Source organism: Triticum urartu, chromosome 6 (assembly GCF_003073215.2).
Source record: "Triticum urartu cultivar G1812 chromosome 6, Tu2.1, whole genome shotgun sequence".
Classification (NCBI taxonomy): domain Eukaryota; kingdom Viridiplantae; phylum Streptophyta; class Magnoliopsida; order Poales; family Poaceae; genus Triticum; species Triticum urartu.
Window position 1 is genome coordinate 374,452,517 of NC_053027.1, and position 24,397 is coordinate 374,476,913.

The window sequence follows — 24,397 nt, forward strand, 5'->3', positions numbered from 1 at the left end:
TAGGCTCTTGGTTGTTCTTGAATATTACCTTGGGGTGCCTTGTGCATCCCCAAGCTTAGGATCTTGCCACTCCTTATTCCATATTCCATCGAATCTTTACCCCAAACTTGAAAACTTCACAACACAAAACTTAACAGAAAACTCGTAAGCTCCGTTAGTATAAGAAAATAAATCACCACTTAGGTACTGTTGTGAACTCATTCTAAATTCATATTGGTGTAATATCTACTATATTCCAACTTCTCTATGGTTCATACCCTCCGATACTACTCATAGATTCATCAAAATAAGCAAACAACACAATGAAAACAGAATCTGTCAAAAGCAGAACAGTCTGTGGTAATCTAGAGATTTCGAATACTTATGTAACTCCAAAAATTCTGAAAAATTAGGATGACCAGGATAAAAAGTATATTGATCTACTGCAGTTCGAGTTGGTATTTTATTGGTCTCTGGTAAAAATGATAATTATTTTCGTGAGCGCATACTTTCTGTTTTTATCAGCAAGATCAAACAACAATCACCCAAGAAGATCCTAAAGGCTCTACTTGGCACAAACACTAATTAAAACATAAAACCACATCTAACCAGAGGCAAAGAACAAAAATAGAATTGGGTTTCCTCCCAACAAGCGCTATCGTTTAATGCCCCTAGCTAGGCATGATGATTTCAATGATGCTCACATAAAAGATAAGAATTGAAACATAAAGAGAGCATCATGAAGAATATGACTAGCACATTTAAGTCTAACCCACTTCCAATGCATATGCATTTTGTGAGCAAACAATTTATGGGAACAAGAATCAACTAGCATAGGAAAGCAAAACAAGCATAACTTCAAAACTTTAAGTACATAGAGAGGAAACTTGGTATTATTGCAATTCCTACAAGCATATATTCCTCCCTCATAATAATTTTCAGTAGCATCATGAATGAATTCAACAATATAACTATCACGTAAAGCATTCTTTTCATGAGCCACAAGCATAGAATTTTTATTACTCTCCACATAAGCAAAATTCTTCTCATTCGGAATAGTGGGAGTATCATAAGAAACTCGAATACTATAAATTATTTCCACATTAAAAGAGTAACGTTCAGGAAAAGGTTAATCATAATCATGACAAGTTTTGTAAATATAATCATCACTACTTTTTATAACATAAGTATCATCACAATAACCATCATAAGTAGCAACTTTGTTCTCATCATAATCAATTGAAACCTCTTCCAAGATAGTGGAATCATTACTAATTAAAGTCATGACCTCTCCAAATCCACCTTTATAATTATCACAATAAGATTCAACATCCTCCAAAATAGTGGGATCATTACTTCCTAAAATTGACACTCTTCCAAACCCACTTTCATCAATATAATCATCATAAATATGAGGCATGCTATCATCATAATAAATTTTCTCATCAAAACTTGGGAGACTAAAAATATCATGTTCATTAAACATAGCATTCCCAAGCTTGGGACAAACATTAATTGCAGCAAATAAATTCTCAAACATGCAATTCTCATCAAACATAGCATCCCCAAGCTTGGGCCTTTGCATATCATAAGCATAATCACTGTCATCATTAATAGTATGGATAGCACCAATAGTATAGAAATTATCATCATCACAACAAGTAATAGGAGCAATATCATTTGGGAGGGATACCTTTTTACCTTTGCTTCTCCGTCTTTTTTTCTTCTTCACATTAAGTATGGGTTTAATCCTCTTATTTGAGCTCATTATTAATGAGATTGGTTGAATAGAAGGCTCCTCCTCGTTACCTGATTCATCATAAGAAAGAATAGGAGGATATTGGGAAATCTCTTCCCTTTAATTTCATTACTATTTTCTTCATCTTCTATTAGTTTTCTTGTCTTTATGTAATTGGCAATATAAGTATTTTCAATGCAATTCACCGCACAACACATATAAATTTCCTCTAGATCAAAATCAAGAACTTTATCAAGGACAAATTCTAGAATATCCCTAGTTATACGTTTCATTTCTTCATAACCCACAAGCAAACTAAGTTCATTATGATGCGCAAGCGAAGTCAAGTCATCACAATTTTTGGACACGATTCGATCATGAAACAATTTGCATTGGATATTTAAATGACCACGTTCATTGCAAAGTTCACTAGGATGGCTAAGAAAATTTAAATTTTTAGCACAAACATCTAGCCTTTCTTGCAACCATTAAGTTTCTAAATACTTATGCCTCTTGCAAAATCTTTCTTCCCTATTTGGTGTGTACTTGCAAACTCTATGCACTCAACAAAATTGACATGCTTATAAGAGACATTTTCATCATGACTAATGCAATCATCATTAGTACTATGGATATTCAAAGAGTTCATACTAACAACATTGCAATCATGCTCATCATTCAAAGATTTAGTGCCAAATTTTTTAATGCATTCCTCTTCTAGCATTTTGGCACAATTATCGAAATCCTTATTTCACGAAATATATTAAAAAGATGAAGCATATGAGGCACCCTCAATTCCATTTTTTGTAGTTTTCTTTAATGGACTAAACTAGTGATAAAACAAGAAACTAAAAGATTCGATTGCAAGATCTAAAGATATACCTTCAAGCGCTAACCTCCCCGACAACAGCGCCAGAAAAGAGCTTGATGTCTACTACACAACCTTCTTCTTGTAGACGTTGTTGGGCCTCCAAGTGCAGAGGTTTGTAGGATAGTAGCAAATTTCCCTCAAGTGGATGACCTAAGGTTGTTCAATCCGTGGGAGGCGTAGGATGAAGATGGTCTCTCTCAAATAACCCTGCAACCAAATAACAAAGAGTCTCTTGTGTCCCCAACACACCCAATACAATGGTAAATTGTATAGGTGCACTAGTTCAGCGAAGAGATGGTGATACAAGTGCAATATGAATGGTAGATATAGGTTTTTGTAATATGAAAATATAAAAACAGCAAGGTAACTAATGATAAAAGTGAGCACAAACGGTATTGCAATGCTTCGAAACAAGGCCTAGGGTTCATACTTTCACTAGTGCAAGTTCTCTCAACAATAATAACATAATTGGATCATATAACTATCCCTGAACATGCAACAAAGAGTCACTCCAAAGTCACTAATAGCGGAGAACAAACGAAGAGATTATTGTAGGGTACGAAACCACCTCAAAGTTACCCTTTCTGATCGATCTATTCAAGAGTCAATAGTAAAATAACATGAAGCTATTCCTTCCGTTTGATCTATCCTAGAGTTCGTACTAGAATAACACCGTAAGACACAAATCAACCAAAACCCTAATGTCACCTAGATACTCCAATGTCACCTCAAGTATCCATGGGTATGATTATATGATATGCATCACACAATCTCAGATTCATCTATTCAACCAACACAAAGAACTTCAAAGAGTGCCCCAAAGTTTCTACCAGAGAGTCAAGACGAAAACGTGTGCCAACCCCTATGCATAAGTTCACAAAACTCGCAAATTGATCACCAAAACATACACCAAGTGGATCACGTGAATATCCCATTATCACCACATATAAGCACATGCAAGACATACATCAAGTGTTCTCAAATCCTTAAAGAGTCGATCTGATAAGATAACATCAAAGGGAAAACTCAATCCATTACAAGAGATTAGAGGGAGAGAAACATCATAAGATCCAACTATAATAGCAAAGCTCACGATACATCAAGATCGTACCGAATCAAGAACACGAGAGAGAGAGAGAGGGAGGGAGAGGGATCAAACACATAGCTACTGGTACATACCCTCAGACCCGAGGGTGAACTACTCCCTCCTCATCATGGTGAGCGCCAAGATGATGAAGATGGCCATTGGTGATGGATTCCCCCCTTCGGCAGGGTGCGGGAGCGGGTCTAGATTGGTTTTTGGTGGCTACAGAGGCTTGCGGCGGCAGAAATCCCGATCTAGGTTATTTTCTAGAAGTTTGGGGATATATAAGAGGCGTTGGCGTCGGGAACAAGTCAGGGGGTCCATGAGGCGGCCACGAGGTAGGGGGCGCGCCCAGGGGGGTTGGGCGCGCCCCCACCCCCGTGGTGGGCTCGGGACTCTTCTGGTCCATCTCCGATGCTCCGTGGGCTTCTTCTGGTTGAAAAATGATCTCCATAAATTTTCATGCCAATTGGACTCCATTTGATATTCCTTTTTTGCGATACTCAAAAACAAGGAAAAACAAAAACTGGCACTGGGCTCTAGGTTAATAGGCTAGTCCCAAAAATCATATAAAATAGCATATAAATGCATATAAAACATGCTAGATGGATAATATAATAGCATGGAACAATAAAAAATTATAGATACATTGGAGACTTATCAAGCCCCCTCCGGTGTCTATATAAACCGGAGGGTTTAGTCCATAGAGCCAATCATAATCATACAGGCTAGACATCTAGGGTTTAGCCATTACGATTTCGTGGTAGATGAACTCTTGTAACCCCTATACTCATCAAAGTCAATCAAGCAGGACGTAGGGTTTTACCTCCATCAAGAAGGCACAAACCTGGGTAAACATCGTGTCTCCTACCTGCTGTTACCCTTGATCCTTAGACGCACAGTTCGGGACCCCCTATCCGAGATCTGTCGGTTTTGACACCGACATTGGTGCTTTCATTGAGAGTTCCTCTATGGAGTCAACACAAGGATCGATGGCTCACCTTGTCGTCAAGGATAGTATCACTTCCGGAGGAGCCCTAGTTTCATGGCAAACCCTCCGGCTGGGCGGCTTCACCATGGGTGCTCGTTCAGCCGTTAAGCCAAAGGCAACCCCATGTCACCGAAAACCCTCTTCGTATCAGCCCCTAATACTCCGATAAGACGGATCCGGCAGATCTATCGTCTTTGAACGAGTTGCTAGATCACATCGCCACCCTGGGGGTCTCAACTGACTATGATCAGATCGGGCTTAAACCCGATCAGAGAGAAATTAAATCTCCATAGTTCACCCATCAGGTAGCGGTTGTGGAGGAACAAGCTGACAATAACTCTTCTCCTATGTTGAGAACAAACTATGTTCGAATTTCTGAGCCTGGGGAGCCGGATACCCATCCTCGGGAGGACACTCCCTGTCCTCCAAACACAAAATCAAATGTTAAGCCTGAGAATTCACCGGACACTCCAGAGCCTGGGCTGGTAACCTCGCAAATTCTTCAAACTCCGGATTCCACAGTGGGCCAGGGTGCGAATTTAAGCCCGCCCACCCACCACAAGCAATATTATCCAAGCAATTCTGGCCCTCCGGACATATGCAATTTAATGTATGTGCGACAACAGCCTCGGGCGACAGTCCATCACTTTTGGGCCAGATTCCTCCTTGTTAAAAACAAGATAAAAGACTGCTGCGACGACGATGCAATTTCAGTAATTCGCAACAACTTTACGAATGAGGGAATCCTTAATGCCCTCAATCACCATCGCGTACTGCACTTTGCAGATTTGGCACACATAGTACAGAAGTACTGCGCAATGGAAAGTGCCTGGAAAACTTAGACAGCCCGCTGGGAACCGCAGGCCTTTAAGCCATCTCCCGGACAGGCAAAAAGGATGCACCCTCGCGGGGCACCTGATCATCATCCTGTGGACAAGAAAATTAAGCCCTTTACGGGACATAGAACTGTCTTTGAGGAATGGCTCGATAGGCCATGTCAGATATACATGATGCCGAATACCAAGCCAACACACAGCCTACGGGCATGTTGGATACTCTGGCAAGTGGCCAAGAGCGGCGAGGGTGTCCTCACAAACACTACCCCAGAGAAGTAATCTTCGGAGGACGACGATCTCAAAGTATTCATGGTCTTCGAGACCTTCTCATCAAATAATCAGCGCAAAAGGGCGCTCCACGACCTTGGCGAAGTCTGCCAAGTAGCAGCAATAAACCATTGGAACGATACGGCGATTACATTCAATGCCGATGATGAACCAAGATCCCGCTCAGTCCGGGCACCAGCCGCTCTGGTCCTAAACCCAATCGTGGATGGCTTTCAGCTCACTAAAGTGCTAATGGATGATGGCAGCAGACTGAACCTCATTTATGAGGACACGCTCAATAAAATGCAAATGGACATGAGTCACATTGAGCAGAGTAATACAACTTTTCGAGGCATTATATCCAGCCGGGAAGCAAGATGCTCGGGGAAAATCAAACTCGACGTGGTATTCGGCACACCGGAGAACTATAGGTCTGAAGAATTACTCTTCCATGTGGCACCTTTCAACAACAGGTATCACGCCCTGCTGGGGCGAGACGCATTCACACGCTTTCAAGCTATACCCCATTACGGGTACATGAAGCTCAAGATGCCCGGGCCCAAAGGGGTTATCACTATCACCAGTGATCCGGACATAGCACTCCGTGCCGAAAACAAAACCGCCTCCCTGGCCCTCAAGGCACTATCGGAGGCCCTCGCGGCCGAAGAATTAACCACCTTGCATTCCATGGTGGATAGGGACGGCGTAATCCTCGACAAGAGACCCAAGTCAACTTCCTTCAAACCAGCAGACAAAATAGTCAAATTCCAAGTTCACCCGACGGACCCCAAGAAGACAGCTCGCATTGGGGCACAACTGGACCCAACGATCGACGCCGCAGTATGCGCATTCCTATGAGAGAATTGGGACATCTTTGCCTGGCACCCTTCTGATATGCCAGGAATCCCACGCGGGCTGGCCAAACATAGTCTCAATATACTGAAGGGATACAAGCCAGTCAAGCAAACGCTGCGGCGATTTTTCGAACCCAAACGATGGCACAGTGGAACTCTCAAGAATACCGGCGCCACTTACCAACACATGATTCAAACGTGCCTGGAAAAGCAAATCGGCAAGACTGTGGAGGCATATGTAGATGACGTAGTCATCAAAACCAAGCATGTTGAATCATTGGTGGATGACTTACGCCTTACATTCGACAACCTCCGAGCATATGATATACGACTAAATCCGGAAAAATGTGTTTTTGGCATTCCCGTCGGCAAACTGCTCGGGTTCATTGTATCCAATAGAGGAATTGAAGCGAACCCAGCCAAAATCTGAGCCCTGTCACAATTAGCAAGACCAACTGACCTCAAGCAGGTCCAAAAACTAGTCGGGTGCGTGGCAGCTTTCAGCCATTTTATCTCCAGATTAGGAGAAAAGGCATTGCCATTGTATCGCCTACTCCGACGCACCGACCACTTTGCGTGGACAGACGCTGCAACAACCGGATTGGAGGAAATAAAAACTTTGCTAGCAAGCAACCCAATCCTGGCCGCACCAAACATTAGTGAACCGATGTTGCTCTACATATCTGCAACTCACCAGGTGGTAAGTGCGGTGCTCGTTGTCGAATGAGAGGAAGAGGGGCATAAGTTCCCACTCCAAAAACCAGTATACTATGTATCGACGATCCTTACACCATGCAAATCCCGATACCCGCATTATTAGAAGATAGCATATGCGGTCTTTATGGCATTCTGCAAACTGTGGCACTACTTTCAAGAATGCTCAATCACGGTGGCCTCAGAAGTACCACTCAATGATATCATAAACAACCGGGACGCCACCGGCCGGATTGACAAATGGTCCATTGAGCTCTTACCATTTGAAATAACGTACAAACCACGCCGAGCCATTAAATCTCAGGTGTTGGCTGACTTCATCACCGAATGGACAGAGGCCGAACTCCCTAAAGAGTATGGCACGTATTCCAACTGGGTGATGCACTTTGATGGCTCCAAAATGCTAGCCGGACTAGGGGCTGGTGTCGTCTTGACATCCCCCATAGGAGACACAGTTCATTATGTGCTCCAAATACTGTATACAGACTCTAACAATGCAGTCGAATACAAGGCCCTATTACACGGTCTCCGAATGGCTGTCTCCATGGGCATACAACGCCTTGAGGTGCGGGGGGATTCACACCTCGCAATATCCCAAACAAACGGAGAATTTGATGCAGAAGATCCGAAGATGGTGGCTTACCGCAACGCCGTACTCAAAATATCAGTTCGGTTCGAGGGGCTCAAGTTTCATCACATGGCTCAAGATATTAATCAAGCCGCAAACATCCTTGCTCGCATGGGAGCTAAACCCGACCCCATCCCACCTAACACCTTTGTGGAAAGGCTCTTCAAGCCATCCGTGGTGTGGCAGGAAGAGAGAGGCAACACTGGTCCGGAACCGATCACACCCCCAGATTCCGAACACAGCCCCGATATCATCGGGGGCTCAGGCCCCGAAATAACACCATCGGCCCACGATATCATGGCTGTAATTGCCCCGTGGACCGAGCCTTTCCTTGCCTACCTTACTAGGAATGAGCTCCATGGGGATCAGACTGAGGCCTGTCGCATCGTTCGACGCTCGAAGGCCTACAAAGTTCATGAAGGAGAACTGTATAAGAAAAGTACTACCGAAGTCCTTCAATGATGTATCTCTGAAGAAGAGGGACGACAGCTCTTGGATGAAATACACGCTGGTCTTGGTGGCCATCAAGCTGCAGCTCGGGCCCTTGTAAGTAAGGCTTTATGTACGGGTTTCTTTTGGCCCATGGCCCGAGCAGATGCACATGACCTCGTACAGCGCTGCGTTGGATGCCAGCTTTTCACTGATCAAAGCCATATGCCGCCCACTGCCCTTCGAACAATCCCCATCACTTGGCCCTTTGCGATCTGGGGGCTCGATATGGTCGCACCTCTTAAAGGGGGAAGCCATAACAAGAAATACTTATTGGTTATGGTCGATAGGTTCACTAAGTGGATAGAAGCCAAGCCAGTTAAAATAGCTGAGGCCAGACCGGTGATAGACTTTATATCCGGAGTAGTACATCGTTATGGTGTCCTGCACAGTATTATTACTGACAACGGCTCTAACTTTATAGCCGATGAGGTAAAAACTTGGTGCGCCAATTTGGGCATCCAGCTCGATTACGCCTCCGTATATCACCCTCAGACAAACAGTCAGGTCGAACGGGCTAACGGCATGATATTGAGCGACATCAAACCCAGACTAGTGCAATCTCTGCAAGAATCAGACAAACACCGGGTCGAGGAACTTGATTCCGTACTCTGGGGGCTGCGGACCAAGCCCAATCGCACGATCGGGTATACACCTTTTTTCATGGTGTATGGTGCGGAGGCGGTCTTGCCTTGCGACATTATTCACGACTCACCTCGAGTGCGCATGTACGAAGAGAGAGAAGCCGAGCTCGATCGGCAGGTCGACTTGGACGGCCTGGAGGAGGAGCGCGATGTTGCGAAGGCCCGTTCCGCATTTTATCAACAACAGGCTCGGCGATATCAAAGCAGAGAAGTATGGGCAAAGACTTACAATGTCGGTGAACTCGTTCTACACCTACCAGAGAAGATAAAGGACAAGCTCAAGCCCAAATGGGCAGGTCCCTTCATTATAGATGAAGTTCTCACTGGAGGAGCCTATTGCCTTCGCAATGCTTCGGACAATCACTTGGAGCCAAACCCATGGAACGCTGCAAGGCTCTGAAGATTCTACGCCTAAGTCCGCACATATACCCTTTTTCTCGTTCCTTCTTTTCTCCCTCTCACTGTTTTCCTTTTTCCTGTTTTTATATGACTTCTAGCTCGTGTTCGGATAAACCACACACCTAAGGGGTATACATCCTTAAATGTACATACCCCACAATACCTGGGGGCTTCTTTTCACAAGAAGCTTATTATTATTATTATTATTTTTCGAGCATCAAGCTCACCGTATATATGTGTCGTCCACTCATATATGTCTTTCCTTCGCCATTATATGCACCTTTATGACTTAAGTTTTTGCCAAGCTGGGTTGCCTGGCTCCTGTGCTTATGCCCTACGTTCCCGCTTGTTCGGCTAGGGCATAAAGGGAGCACCTCTGCAATTGTTACAGCCGGGTTATCCGGACGTGTACCTCAGACGGGTGAAGCCGAAAGCTAGCGTTCTCAAGGAAATGATTGGTCGGCAAGCAAAAGACAAACTGCCCTCATTGCAATACAAACCCCCCAGACTATAACGCGTATTGTGATTTTTTAGCATCACAGCTTCGGTATGCAGAAGAAAACCGCATACTGGCCCCGGGAGAGGAACCCTTAACGGAACTATTCTCTCTGGAAGATGTTTCTTACAATCAAATGTAATATAACATAACTCCCCGAATACAACTTGTCTGATCAAGCAACTATGACCAGACTGCCTGGTTTCCGAACATACTTTGGAGTTTACCTATGGTATAGTATTCGGAAACACTCCAAATCTAGGGTTTTCGGAGGTCAAAGCAGAAAGTCTGCCATGACAATCGTTTTACAAATTCAGCTAGAGACATGTTTGTCAATAAAAGTACATTGCTACTTGGAATCAAAAACTTCTTCTTCCTCTAGACCCTCTAATAGGTTGTCTAGTTTACAATCTTATTGTGAAAACTTGGCGGCCACCTTCACTTGGTCGTACACCAGGCTGACCGGAATTTCCTGTCCATCAGATCGTCGAGGTCCGACCCGTGCCATATGATTTGGATCAAGTCCGGTGTATCGTGTTTTTACCATGGCCCAGGCTTCCCGAGCACCTTCTCGGCATGCCGATATCTTCCATAGCCCAAAACGGCGTCGAGCTCCCTTGAATAAATTCACGAGTTCCTCCATACTTCCTGGAGGAGATTCGGCTGGCCATAAAGCCTTAGCGATGTTTCTCATTGCCTTCCACACTCGCTCATGCACCTTGGACAACTCTTGTAGCAGGTCGCCTTGAAATCCGAACACCTCTTCTTCGGGCCGCCCAGTCAGCACACCTACAGAAATAAACTTGTTAGGATTCGCATCAGTGAGCTGCATGATAGTAAGTTAAAAGGCATACTGAATATGCCGCTTCTCAGCTTTCTGTTCTCTTTCAAGGCGCCCGCCAGTTGGGCTCGCATGTCTTTCAGCTCTTCATCGAGCTGGATGTTGGCATCCTGCAGCTTGTTCTTTTCGTCCCTGGTCTGCGTCAGTACACGTTGACCAGCGGCCTCTTGCCTTTTGGCATGTTCTTTATCCGCCTGCACGGCTTTTAGTTTCTCTTCCAGCTGATCCGATGATCCTGTCATCGTAAAATGCCACAGTGCTTATTCGCATAAACATGACTGGCACATGATTATATTTCCGGACAGAAGGGGACATTACCAATCAGTGCATCCTTGGACTTCTCCAGCTTGGCGGTAACTACAGTCAGCTGGGTCCGACACTGTTCCAGCTCCCGAGATAGCATGTTGTTCTTCTCCATGAGTACCTGATTATACATTGATCCTTAAAATCAGTTGTTTCAACTGTTTTCAAGTCTCGGGGGCTACTGGTATATGACTGCTAAATCTACACAAAATAATTTTACCCGCATATCCTTTGAAAGCTGGTAAGTGGCTCCAGCAAGCCCATCCTGAGCAGCTCGGATGTTTGCATCCGCCGAGCTGAAGGCATTGAATGCCTCTTTAGTAAAGTTAGGGTCGTGCATAGCTGCCCTCCGGCGCCGATGGTTCATTGCACTCTCCACTTCAGAGTTGGTCATGGATACATTATCCGAATCATTGGAGAGAGGACAATCCAGCATTGCATCTGTATCAACTCTAGCCCTAGAGGCAGGGTCCGGGGTAGGATTGGTGGACATATGTCCGGTAAGGTCTCCGGATATAGTCCAGTGAATGCTCTTCCTGAAATATGGCACAGCAGAAAACGTCACAGTTCGGTATGTTTGCCACGGGGTGTATTAAAAACTGTACCTTTCCGATGAAGGTAGGGGCTTGGAAGTATCACCGCCCGTCTTTCTTTTTGAAGACCTTCCTTGTGTAGACGTCCCCTTCTTAAGGGCATATCCTGATGTAGCGTGGCGAGACGAGCGTCGCCCCCTTGAAGCACGAGACAGTGCGGCGGGCGAGGCGCGAAGGGAAAACTCTTTTGGAGGGGACTGCTACTGAGGGAGTCCTGGATTAGGGGGTGTTTGGATAGCCGGACTATACCTTCAGCCGGACTCCTGGACTATGAAGATACAAGATTGAAGACTCCGTCCCGTGTCCGGAAGGGACTTTCCTTGGCGTGGAAGGCAAGCTTGGCGATACGGATATGAAGATCTCCTACCATTGTAACCGACTCTATGTAACCCTAACCCTACCCGGTGTCTATATTAACCAGAGGGTTTTAGTCCGTAGGACAACGTACACATCAACAATCATACCATAGGCTAGCTTCTAGGGTTTAGCCTCCTCGATCTCGTGGTAGATCTACTCTTGTACTACCCATATCATCAATATTAATCAAGCAGGACGTAGGGTGTTACCTCCATCGAGAGGGCCCGAACCTGGGTAAAACTTCGTGTCCCTTGCCTCCTGTTACCATCCGTCCTAGACGCATAGTTCGGGACCCCCTACCCGAGATCTGCCGGTTTTGACACCAACATTGGTGCTTTCATTGAGAGTTCCTCTGTGTCGTCGCCGTCAGGCTCGATGGCTCCTACGATCATCGATAGCGATGCAGTCCAGGGTGAGACCTTCCTCCCCGGACAGATCTTCGTCTTTGGCGGCTTCGTAGTGCGGGCCAATTCGCTTGGCTATCTGGAGCAGATCGAAAGCTACACCCCTGGCCGTCAGGTCAGATTTGGAAGTTTAAACTACACGGCTGACATCCGCGGGGACTTGATCTTCGACAGATTCGAGCCACTGCTGAGCGTGCCGCACTGTCATGACGAGCATGATCTAGCTCTGCTGCCGAACATTGCCCTGGAGGCCGCACCCGCATTGGCTTCGACTCTTAATTTGGAGCCAACCGTGCCGATCAGGATGGGTGGTTGGACACCGCCTCGGGGGCTGCGATCCCAACGGCGATTGAGCCGAACACCAGCCCCGCACTCCGCGAGACTCATGATTCCAAGGAGTTGGACTCCTCTCCGGACTCCGAACCTTTCGCGCCTCTGCCAATCGAATCCGATTGGGCGCCGATCATGGAGTTTACTGCCGTGGACATCTTTCAGCACTCGCCCTTTGGCGATATTATAAAATCACTAATGTCTCTCTCTTTATCAGGAGAGCCCTGGCCGGACTACGGTCAGCGATATTGGGATGCGGATGATGAAGAAATTCAAAGCCCACCCACCACCCACTTTGTAGCCACTGTCGACGATTTAACCGACATGCTTGACTTTGACTCCGACGACATCGACGGTATGGACGCCGATGAAGGAGACGATGAAGAACCAGCACCTATTGGGCCCTGGAACGCCACCTTGTCATATGACGTATACATGGTGGATGCACCAAAAGATGACGATGAAGAGCGGAAGGACGCACCGAAGGCTTGTTCCCTCGAAAAGCAGTCAAAGCGGCGACGCAAGCACTGCCCAAAATCCCGCCTCGACAGAAATAGCGATCACACAGACCCAGCGCTGGAGCAGGGCGGACCACTGCCGAACAACAGCAATCCGGATAATCAAACTGAACAAACAAATCCTATGAAGGATAATGGTCCGGACGACATAACGCTGGACAAACACCCGGAGCAACAGACCGCCTGTAAAAGGCTTGTTGCCACCGCGAGGAGCCTGAAAAAGCAGAAACAAAGGCTCAAGGTCACGCAAGACACACTCCAATTAAGATGGAGTAAAATACTCAGAACTGCAGCAAGGTACGGCGACAATCGCCCCTCCAAAAGCTACCCAAAGCGGAAGCTGCTACCCAAATTTGATGAGGAGGCCTCAGAACCCCCACAGCCAAATATCAAAGCAGCCACCTGGTCGGATAGATGACCCCTCTACCAACATAGATCGGCATACAATGCCGCTCACAATACAATACGCGACCCATGTGAGGGATCGCACACAAAGGACGGCGCAACAAGATCCATCTGTGGACTACGCAAGCGCGCCCCAGCATACAATGCAACACAACAAACATCCGAACAACGCGGTATACCCAGCTACAGGGGTGCCGCACACCCCCTATGTTTCACCAACGAGGTGCTGGACCATGAATTTCTAGAGGAATTCAAGCCCGTAAACATAAAGGCATACGACGGAACAACAGACCCTGGGGTTTGGATTGAGGACTACATCCTTCATATCCATATGGCTCGAGGAGATGATCTCCACGCCATCAAGTACCTACCCCTCAAGCTCAAAGGGCCAACTCGTCACTGGCTCAAAGGCCTACCCAAAAGCTCCATTGGAAGTTGGGAAGAGCTCAAAGACGCCTTTCGGGCAAATTTTCAAGGGACTTATGTCCGACCTCCGGATGCGGACGATTTGAGTCATATAACTCAACAGCCCGGAGAGTCAGCCCGAAAGCTTTGGAACATGTTTCTTACTAAAAAGAACCAGATTGTCGACTGTCCGGACACCGAAGCCTTGGCAGCTTTCAAGCATAGCGTCCGTGACGAATGGCTCGCCAGACACCTCAGCCAAAATAAGCCAAGAACGATGGCCGCACTAACAAACCTCATGACCCGCTTTTGCGCGAGTGAGGACAGCTGGCTAGCCAGATGCAGCACCAGCGACCCCAGTACATCCGAAGTTAGAGATGGAAACAGGAAATCACGGCGCAACAGCAATAACAAACGCCGGAATAAAGAAGACAGCACGAAGGGCACGGCAGTAAATGCCAGATTCAAAAACTCTCGGCCAGGTCAAAAGCCGCCCCCTAAAGGCACCAGGGATGAATTGTCCAGCCTCAACAAAATTCTGGACCAAGTATGTCAGATTCATAGTACGCCTGGTAAACCTGCTAATCATACCCACAGAGAATGTTGGGTCTTCAAGCAGTCCGACAAGCTCAACGCCGTACACAAGGGGGAGGATACACCAAGTGAAGACGAGGACGAGCCCCCCAAGCGACACGGGGGAACAAAAGAAATTTCCACCAGAAGTCAAAACAGTAAATGTGTTACATGTAATCAAGGGAAAAAACAACGCGGCACTCTCGGGAAAATATACCCAAGTGCCTGTCACCACGAAGTCCTTCCATGGTCATCTCAACCGATCACTTTCGACCATCGCGATTACTCAGCAAGTATCCGACACGCAGGATGGGCTGCCCTGGTACTAGACCCAGTAATTGGCGGATATCACTTCACAAGAGTCTTGATGGACGGCGGCAGTAGCCTAAACCTAATATATCAGGATACAATCCACAGGATGGGGTTAGACCCAACACAAATTCGCCATAGCAATACTACCTTTAAAGGAGTAACGCCGGGCCGAGGGGCTTGTTGTACGGGCTCCCTCCTACTACAAGTTATATTCGGCTCCCTCGATAACTTCCGTCGCGAGCATTTAACTTTCCACATTGCTCCGTTTCAAAGTGGCTATCAAGCACTGCTCGGACGCGAAGCTTTCGCTCGCTTTAATGCAATACCACACTACGCCTCCCTCACACTCAAGATGCCCGATCCACGTGGCATCATTACAGTGCATGGAAATATCAAGCGATCTCTGCGCGCCGAAGAGAGTGAGGCTGCCTTGGCAGCCGCACACTAAAGGCGCCCGGACAAGCGAAAGCATCCAATAGGTCGTCAAGACCTCAGAGACAACTAATCAAGTCCGGCGCCGTTATTTATACGGAATAAGTGGTCACACCCCTATTTGTCAATACAAGGGGCTCAACGCGCGCAGACAAGTGGCAATTTCTTATCATCTTGAAATATACATGGTTTCTTTAAAAACTATATTTTTGCATGATGACTTTTTCACTTAACTTCCTCTCTTTTACAGACGATCATCGTGCTACACCGGTCCAGGATACGGCACAACGGAGACATAGGCGCAGACCTGCAGCAGGGACCCGCTCCAAGGATTCTTTTTAGATTAAGACCCTGCATAAACCTTTTTTACCGTCTCTTGTTGATACATATCCACCGTTGAGAAGGATGCTGACATCTTGGCATGTGGCCACGCCAGAACAATGCACGTACCTGGACACACGGGGCTTCTTACAAAGGAAACTATTTAGGCCCGGTTTATACCACAAAGACCGAATACCTTAGGGAGTATTCGGCGTCACGAGTTTGGCCCTATATGCATCAGCTCCGAATCATTGTCTTTGGTCAAATGTTGGGTTTTCCCAGCTCCTGTGTTTTGGTGCCTTACGTTCTGCCTTGCCGGCTAAGGTAGCACCAGGAGAACTACTGCGATTGTGCCCTGGTTCATCCGGACGAGCACCTTAGTAGAGAAAGCCAAAAACTTACTGTCATGATATAGCGTGAGACTGGTCAACCACTCGATGACCTGTGGGAATGTTAGAATTCCTCCGCCTTAACGAAGGGCCGTTTCCCAGCTAGGCATGTACGCACCCCGATATCGGGAGAGTGCAGAGCCACCAGGGGCTATCTAGTAGCCCCACTGTCAAACTCCTATGGCTAAGTGAAAGTGCTAAAGCATTATAGTCCGGTTGCCTCGCTCGCTCCGCTATCACCTCCTTAATAGGACCAAGACGTTGGGTTAAGTGTGAATGCATGTTTTTGCGAGCACCTCCGCATTATATGCGTGAGGGTTGAAGCCGAGGGCTGCAATCTTTCAGGTTATACACATGTATACATAAACGGCCGCCCAGGAGGCATCATATTACTTTCAGGCAAAAGTATAAAAATAGCCTTATACAAATTTATAAAAGAATTTTGCTTACAATGAGATTACATATCACTCAAACATAATATTTTTTGAGCACTGGGTCTCTATCAAACGGGCACTGTCGGTGTCAAAACCGGCAAATCTTGGGTAGGGGGTCCCGAACTGTGCATCTAGGCCGGATGGTAATAGGAGGCAAGGGACACGAAGTTTTACCCAGGTTCGGGCCCTCTCGATGGAGGTAAAACCCTACGTCCTGCTTGATTAATATTGATGATATGGGTAGTACAAGAGTAGATCTACCACGAGATCGAGGAGGCTAAACCCTAGAAGCTACCCTATTGTATGATTGTTGATGTGTACGTTGTCCTACGGACTAAAACCCTCCAGTTTATATAGACACCGGGTAGGGTTAGGGTTACATAGAGTCGGTTACAATGGTAGGAGATCTACATATCCGTATCGCCAAGCTTGCCTTCCACACCAAGGAAAGTCCCTTCCGGACACGGGACGGAGTCTTCAATCTTGTATCTTCATAGTCCAGGAGTCCGGCTGAAGGTATAGTTCGGCTATCCGAACACCCTCTAATCCAGGACTCCCTCAGTAGCCCCTGAACCAGGCTTCAATGACGATGAGTCTGGCGCGCATATTGTCTTCGACATTGCAAGGCGGGTTCCTCCTCCAAGTACTTCATAGAAGATTTTGAACACCAAGATAGTGTCCGGCTCTGCAAAATAAGTTTCCACATATTGCCATAGAGAGAATAATATTTACAAAAATCTAATCTGCTGACGTATTCTGTAGTGTGACATCACACCACGGCCATGCTTTTATTCGAACCGTTTTACTATCCCATCTCAGCACATTATGCGAGGCGGTTTCCTTGGCACGTCTTGTTAAAGCAGAGATCGTGTCCCTTTATTCCGGGATTCTCATCAATACGGGCGTGGGTAGCCCAACCGCGCCATTGATTACGGCGCTTGGAGATAAGTGAGTTTTACCAGGCTGGTGGGGACATGTAGTTGCATCCTATATAAGGGGATAATGATCCACCTTTTCACCTACGCCTTCTTCCTCCTTCGCCTATCCATTCTTGCGCACTCGAGCTCCAGCACCCAAGTCCGCACTCCCCACCTCAACCTTCTCTAGCCATGTCCAGAGCGGGAGGCAAGTGGATGGTCTCCTCCGTCACGGAGGGACATATCAAAAAGCTGAGGAAGGCCGGATACCTGTCTAACGACATCGCGTACCGGCTCCCCAAAAAGGGGCAGCTCATCCCCACCCCTAGGCCCCATGAGAGGGTGGTGTTCCTCCCCCATTTCCTCCGTGGACTGAGCTTCCCTCTCCACCCATTTGTCCGGGGGCTCATGTTCTACTACGGCCTAGATTTCCACAATCTGGCCTCGAACTTCGTTCTCAACATCTCGGTGTTTATCGTCGTGTGCGAGGCCTTCCTCCACATCCGCCCCCATTTCGGCCTATGGCTCAAGACTTCCAACGTCAAGCCGAAGGTGGTGCGCGGCAACCAGGCGGAGTGCGGAGGCGCTATGGTGGGCAAGATGGCCAACGTCCTATGGCTCGAGGGCTCCTTTGTGGAGACCCTGAAGGGGTGGCAATCGGGGTGGTTTTACATCACCGAGCCACGCGACGCCGAATGGGTCGCACCCCCCGAGTTCCGATCCGGACCCCCTACGCGGCTCACCTCCTGGAAGGAGACGGGCCTGTCTTGGGGTAAAAAAGGAGAGCTGACCGGACTCCAAACATGCATCTAAACCCTGGCGGACAAGAAGCTCAAGCTTGTCAACGTAGTCCAGGTTATGCTCATCCGCCTGATCCTCCCGTGTCAACAACGGGCTTTCAACATGTGGGAGTTCGACCCGGCGCGGCACCAGACTCTAAGCAGGATCTTCGACACGACGTACGAAGATGCCTGGAAGGTGCTTTTCAAAGGCGCCAAGGCTCCCGCATCCACTACCGAGGATCGTGAATTCAGTGTGCAGCGTCATGCTCTCGCGGTAAGCTGCTTTTTCCTTTTACAGGGTATCAGTTCTTCATAGTTTGACTCCATGCGGGATCTAAGCTCCCTTACCTTTAACAGGATTGGCAAGTGATGTCCGGACAGATCAACTGTCCGGCTCCTTTGCCCGAAGGCCCAGTGGACGCTCGCTTGGCGAAGCTGCTGGTTCCAGCACCCTATGTGGTGCCGGAGAAGAAGGCCGCAAAAAAGGCCACGGGGACTCGAAAGAGTGCCCGGCGCCAGGAGGTGTCGGATCCATCATCCGACGGTTCCGAGGTGCATTCCTCCCGTGAAGACGAGGAGGAAGAAGAAGAGACCTCTCCCCCTCCAGTGGGGGGAGAGAAGAAAAGGAAGGCTGCCCTCTCGGGGGAGGCCAGAGGGTCCAAGAAGGGGAAAACCCTTCCTCCGGACTGCTCCACTGACGCCGACGGCGGTGGAGAGGAGTGGCAGCCCAGGGCCAAGCCCCTGGCAAAATCGTAAGTATCCTAATACCAGAGTAATTCATAGTATTCGTTTATTGCACATCTTTCCCTTACGTCGAATATGTTTATACAGCCCACCCAAAGACTGGCTCGACGCGTCGTCGAGCGGCTCACTGGACTCGTCGGATGTGAACTTGCTTCCGAAGGCTTCCTCCCCCTGCCCTACGGACGACACCGAAGTGTTGTCCCAACAGGTTCCAAGCCGGGAGGAGGTGGTCCTGGAGGCGCCGCAAGGCGACCTCCCGGACTCCAGGAGTAAAGGGGATGAAACCCCCCGGGGCTCCAAGTCCGGCTCTAGGCCGGACACCGCTCCGGAACCTTCAAAGGTTCCAGAGTCCGGCAGGGGACCTCCTTCCAAGAGGAGCAAGTCCACTGTGCCAGCGGCCCCCGTCCAACCGGAGGCGCCGGACAATATGTTGGAGGCGCTCCAAGGTGCCTCCATCGACGAGGAGCACCACGCTATTATGAGTGCGGTGGTCCAGAAGGTTCAGTCTGTCAAGAGCGGACTGACTGAAGCTTGTACTAGCCTTTTGACAGGCTTTGAGGTAAGTAAAGAATGTGTAAATAATAGTACCACATAGACAGTAGCCCCTGATGCTCTATTTGGCATTCGGGAAGAAAAGCCGAATAGAGGATCAAATAGAATTCACAGGAGTCTAACAAAAATGAGTCAATATGCATATGCAGGCTTCCCTGCTTGCGTCCGCCGCACTGACTGCGGAAGTGGACACGCTAAAGAAGAACCTCGAGCAGTCCGAGCAAGAGCTCAGGCATGCCAAGAAGCAGCTCGAGGACAATGAAGGTAAGAAATACCATGTTTTTAAATATATATAAAAAGGTGCAATTGCAAAGAATGACAGGGTGGCTATTTTAGGGGCCACGTCTGAAGTGGTGACCCTTAAGCAGGCGCTGGTCGAGGCCGAGATGAGGGCGGCCTCGGAGCGCACCGAGCAGGAGAAGTATGAGGCCGAGGTTGGCAAGGTGCGGCAAGAGCTCCAGGCTCTCATGGAAAAACATGAGAGTTTGGAGCTTGACTCAAAGACGCGAGCGTCCGAGCTCGCGGTGGCTATTGAAAACGCCAAGCCTGCCAAGGCCGAATCCCAGAAGACCCTCCAGGAGTTGGATGAGGTGAAGAAGATAGCGGCGGGTAAGGCATTCTTTATGCAAAGCAAACACATAAACGTGAGTTACTTGTTACTTACCCGAATCCGGAGCTCTCCAGGAGCGTTCGCAGATCTTCCCCGGAGTGTATCCGATGCCGCCGCATTCTACCGAGCCAAGGAGGGCAGCTCGACAGAGAAGGTGTTCTGGTCTCAGTATACTGAGGTCGGACACCCCGTGCCCCTGAGCGACCAGCTGAAGCAACTGGTCGAGCTCCACAAGGCGGCCGAACAGGCCATGAAGGGCCTCATTGCTCGGCTGTGGCCTGGAGGGGCTCTTCCTGGGAGCTATTTCGGGCTGGTGCGGCGGTTGGCGGAGGCCTGTCCAAGGCTCGAAGTCATCAAGCGCTCCATCTGCATTGAAGGTGCCCGTAGGGCCCTTGCCCATGCTAAGGTGCACTGGGGCAAGCTGGATGCTGAGAAGCTGGTGAAGGATGGGCCACCGCCGGGGAAAGAGCATCGCAAGCCCGAGAATTACTATATGGATGTTCTGAATGGTGCCCGTCTTGTGGCGGATGAATGTTCTAGGGATGTAATTTTTGAGTGAAACTTGCTTGTTTTGTCCTGTGCACTGAAAGCTTGTTTATATGCGCTAAGCAATGCTGTTGGAATTTAAAATATTACCTTCTGTGCGTTTGTTTATCAATTCTAAGAGATGGCGAGTCGTCGGCTTCTGCCCCCGTGCCGCTAGTGCTGGGGTGTTCGGGGATAAACTTGAGCTCTCTTTTTCCCATGTTTGGGTCCTTCGAGGGAGGCGCTCAGCCCAACGAACAAGGCAATCGGACTATAATGCGTGAACACTCTCACTTAGCCATAGAATTCTATAATTTTAAATTTCAGCGAAGCCCCTGGTATTCGGAAGACCGAGTTCGGGGCGCTATCCACGCCTTGGACGGGCAGAGCCGGCTCCTCGCCCTAAGCGGCATAAGTCTTTAGGGACTCAAAAAAACCTCTCGAACAGCAACCAGCTCTCGCTTCATCATGACAGTCAGTTTTAGCTTTCTCCACCGAGGTGCTCGACCCAGCTCAACCGGGGCACAATCGCAGTGGTTCTCCTAGTGCTACCTTAGCCAATATAGCGGAACGTAAGGCACCAAAACATAGGAGCCGGGCAAACCCAACTATTGACCCAAGGCATGATTCGGAGCGGATGCATATAATGCTATAAGTTCGGGGTGCCGCACTTGTTAAAGTGTTCGGACTTCTCACACCATATTGAGGGGTACTAAAGCCCCTGGCGTATTTTGGCCGTACCAACGTGTACGGGTGCAACATGTCGTTAAGGAACATACATAAAAATGGTAATGCAAAAATAGATGAAAGCTATGCATTGTTTATTAAAAAGGGCTGCGATCAAAGCAGAACGATACAAATAATGCGATAAGTGGAAGGTTGGACTAGTTAACATGTCCGTTCCAGGGGCAAGCTGCGGAATAGTATGCGGAACGGGTATACTGCTCGTGATAGAGACCACCTGGGAGTTCCGTAATGCGGCGTGGCTTGTCTGCTTCCTTGGTTCTTGCATCGTTTGTGCGGCAATTGAACTGCCGAACAGGCCTTCCAAAGGGTGGAGTCCTGAAAGTAAGAGAAAATTAAAAAATCGGCAGCCCCTCATACGGTTTAAGCCGTGTTTTGGGCATGCCGTGATGGTGCCCCTCCCCCCGTGCCCATGGTATCTCTAGAGCGTAGTTATGTACGCGAAGTACTGGTGTCGCCTTTTTGCGAGGGTTGGAGTTGGGGCCGCATTGCTACGCCTGCTCGGATCATGCCAGGCGGTCTTGTTGTAGGTTACGCCAGGCGCGCTTGACGGTGTCCGGTCGTTTAGTGGCCAGACTGGAGAACTTCCTAGAGAGGCTGCTTTGTACTTCTGCTGCAAGGGCCGCCGTGTGCTCCTCCATTCGGAGGGAGCGTTCGGTGTTTCCATTGACCGTAATTACTCCTCGAGGGCCTGGCATCTTGAGCTTAAGGTATGCGTAGTGCGGTACCGCATTGAACTTAGCAAATGCGGTTTGCCCGAGCAGTGCGTGATAACCACTACGAAACGGGACTATGTCGAAGATTAACTCCTCGCTTCGGAAATTATCCGGAGATCCGAAGACCACTTCAAGTGTAACTGAGCCTGTACAGTTGGCCTCTACACCTGGTATTACGCCTTTAAAGGTCGTTTTGGTGGGCTTAATCCTCGAGGGATCTATGCCCATTTTCCGCACTGTATCCTGGTAAAGCAGGTTCAGGCTGCTGCCGCCGTCCATAAGGACTCTAGTGAGATGAAATCCGTCAATGATTGGGTCTAGGACCAATGCGGCGAATCCGCCATGACGGATGCTAGTGGGATGGTCCCTTCGATCAAAGGTGATCGGGCAGGAGGACCATGGGTTGAACTTTGGGGCGACTGGCTCTACCGCGTATACGTCCCTTAACACGCGCTTCCGCTCCCTTTTGGGGACATGGGTTGCGTATATCATGTTCACCGTCCGCACTTGTGGGGGAAAACCCTTCTGTCCACTGTTGTTCGGCGGCCGGGGCTCCTCGTCGTCATTGCTATGCAGCCCCTTGTCTTCATTTTCGATGTTTAACTTGCCTGCCTGCTTGAACACCCAACAATCCCTGTTAGTGTGATTGGCCGGCTTTTCGGGGGTGCCATGTATCTGGCACAAGTGGTCGAGTATTCGGTCCAAACTGGACGGGCCCCTAGGATTCCTTTTGAATGGATTTTTCCGCTGACCGGATTTAGAGCCTCTGAATCCGGCATTAACTGCCGTATCCTCAGCATTGTCGCCGTTAATGCGGCGCTTCTTCTTGTTGCGACGCGACCTGCCACTACTGTCCCTGGTGTCTGAATTACCAGGGTTTTTGGTCATATTGTTGCTACGAGCAAGCCAGCTGTCTTCTCCCGTGCAAAAGCGGGTCATGAGTGTCGTGAGTGCTGCCATAGATTTCGGCTTTTCCTGTCCAAGGTGCCGGGCCAGCCACTCGTCACAGGTATTGTGCTTGAAGGCTGCTAGGGCCTCAGCGTCCGAACAGTCGACTATTTGATTTTTCTTTGTTAGGAACCATGTGCAGAATTGCCTGGCCGATTCCTATGGCTGCTGAATTACGTGACTTAGGTCATCGGCGTCTAGGGGTCGCACATAAGTGCCCTGGAAATTGTCAAGGAATGCGGCTTCCAGGTCCTCCCAACAACTGATTGATCCTGTTGGCAAGCTGTTAAGCCAATGCCGAGCTGGTCCTTTAAGCTTGAGTGGGAGGTATTTGATGGCGTGGAAATCATCGCCGCGGGCCATGTGGATATGAAGGAGATAATCCTCGATCCATACCACGGGATCTGTTGTGCCATCATATGGTTCGATGTTTACGGGTTTGAAACCCTCGAGGATTTGATGATCCATTATTTCGTCTGTAAAGCAGAGTGGGTGTGCGGCGCCTCTGTACTGGGCTATATCATGACGTAGCTCCAATGAGCTTTGTCTACTGTGTTCGGCCCCGCCGAATTTGTGACCGGCGTGACGGTTACCGTCTCGAGCTGTGGGGCGCCCACGCGATCCGTAGATCGATCTTGTTTGCCTTGCCTTGTCCTCCAACATGTCTCGTAAGTCCGGCGCATATTCCCGTGCCTTGGTACGGGGTGCGGCTTGAGTTGAGGGCCGAGAGGCCTCTCTGTCGCGACCACGAGGTGGCCGGTCGGCCGCATCAAGTGCTTCCTCCTCTAATCGGGGTAGCAACCTGCGCTTTGGGTAGCTCTTGGAGGGGCGTTCGAGTGTATGCTCTTCGGCTGCAAGGACTTCAGTCCATCTGTCGACTAGCAAATCTTGATCAGCTCTAAGCTGTTGCTGTTTTTTCTTGAGGCTTCTTGTGTCACGACCGGCTTTCCAATAAAATATTTATTGAGAAACCAATCTTTTGAGTCCAGTATGAGAAAAATTCTCCTTACCGGTAGACAAATTCTTGATACAATAAGCCAGTAGCATAAAATATATTACAGGGTCGAGCTACGGCAGCTCAACCAAATTATTATAAGCACGCCAATAATTATACATAATGGCGGACATGACACAGTGGTGTGGAGGCATACTACTGACTCGAGGATAGGGCGGTGGTGGAAAAACACAGCGGGGAGTGAGATACATGACTCTAAAACTGGCATCTCATCGAGCATCGAGGTGAGGCTCGATG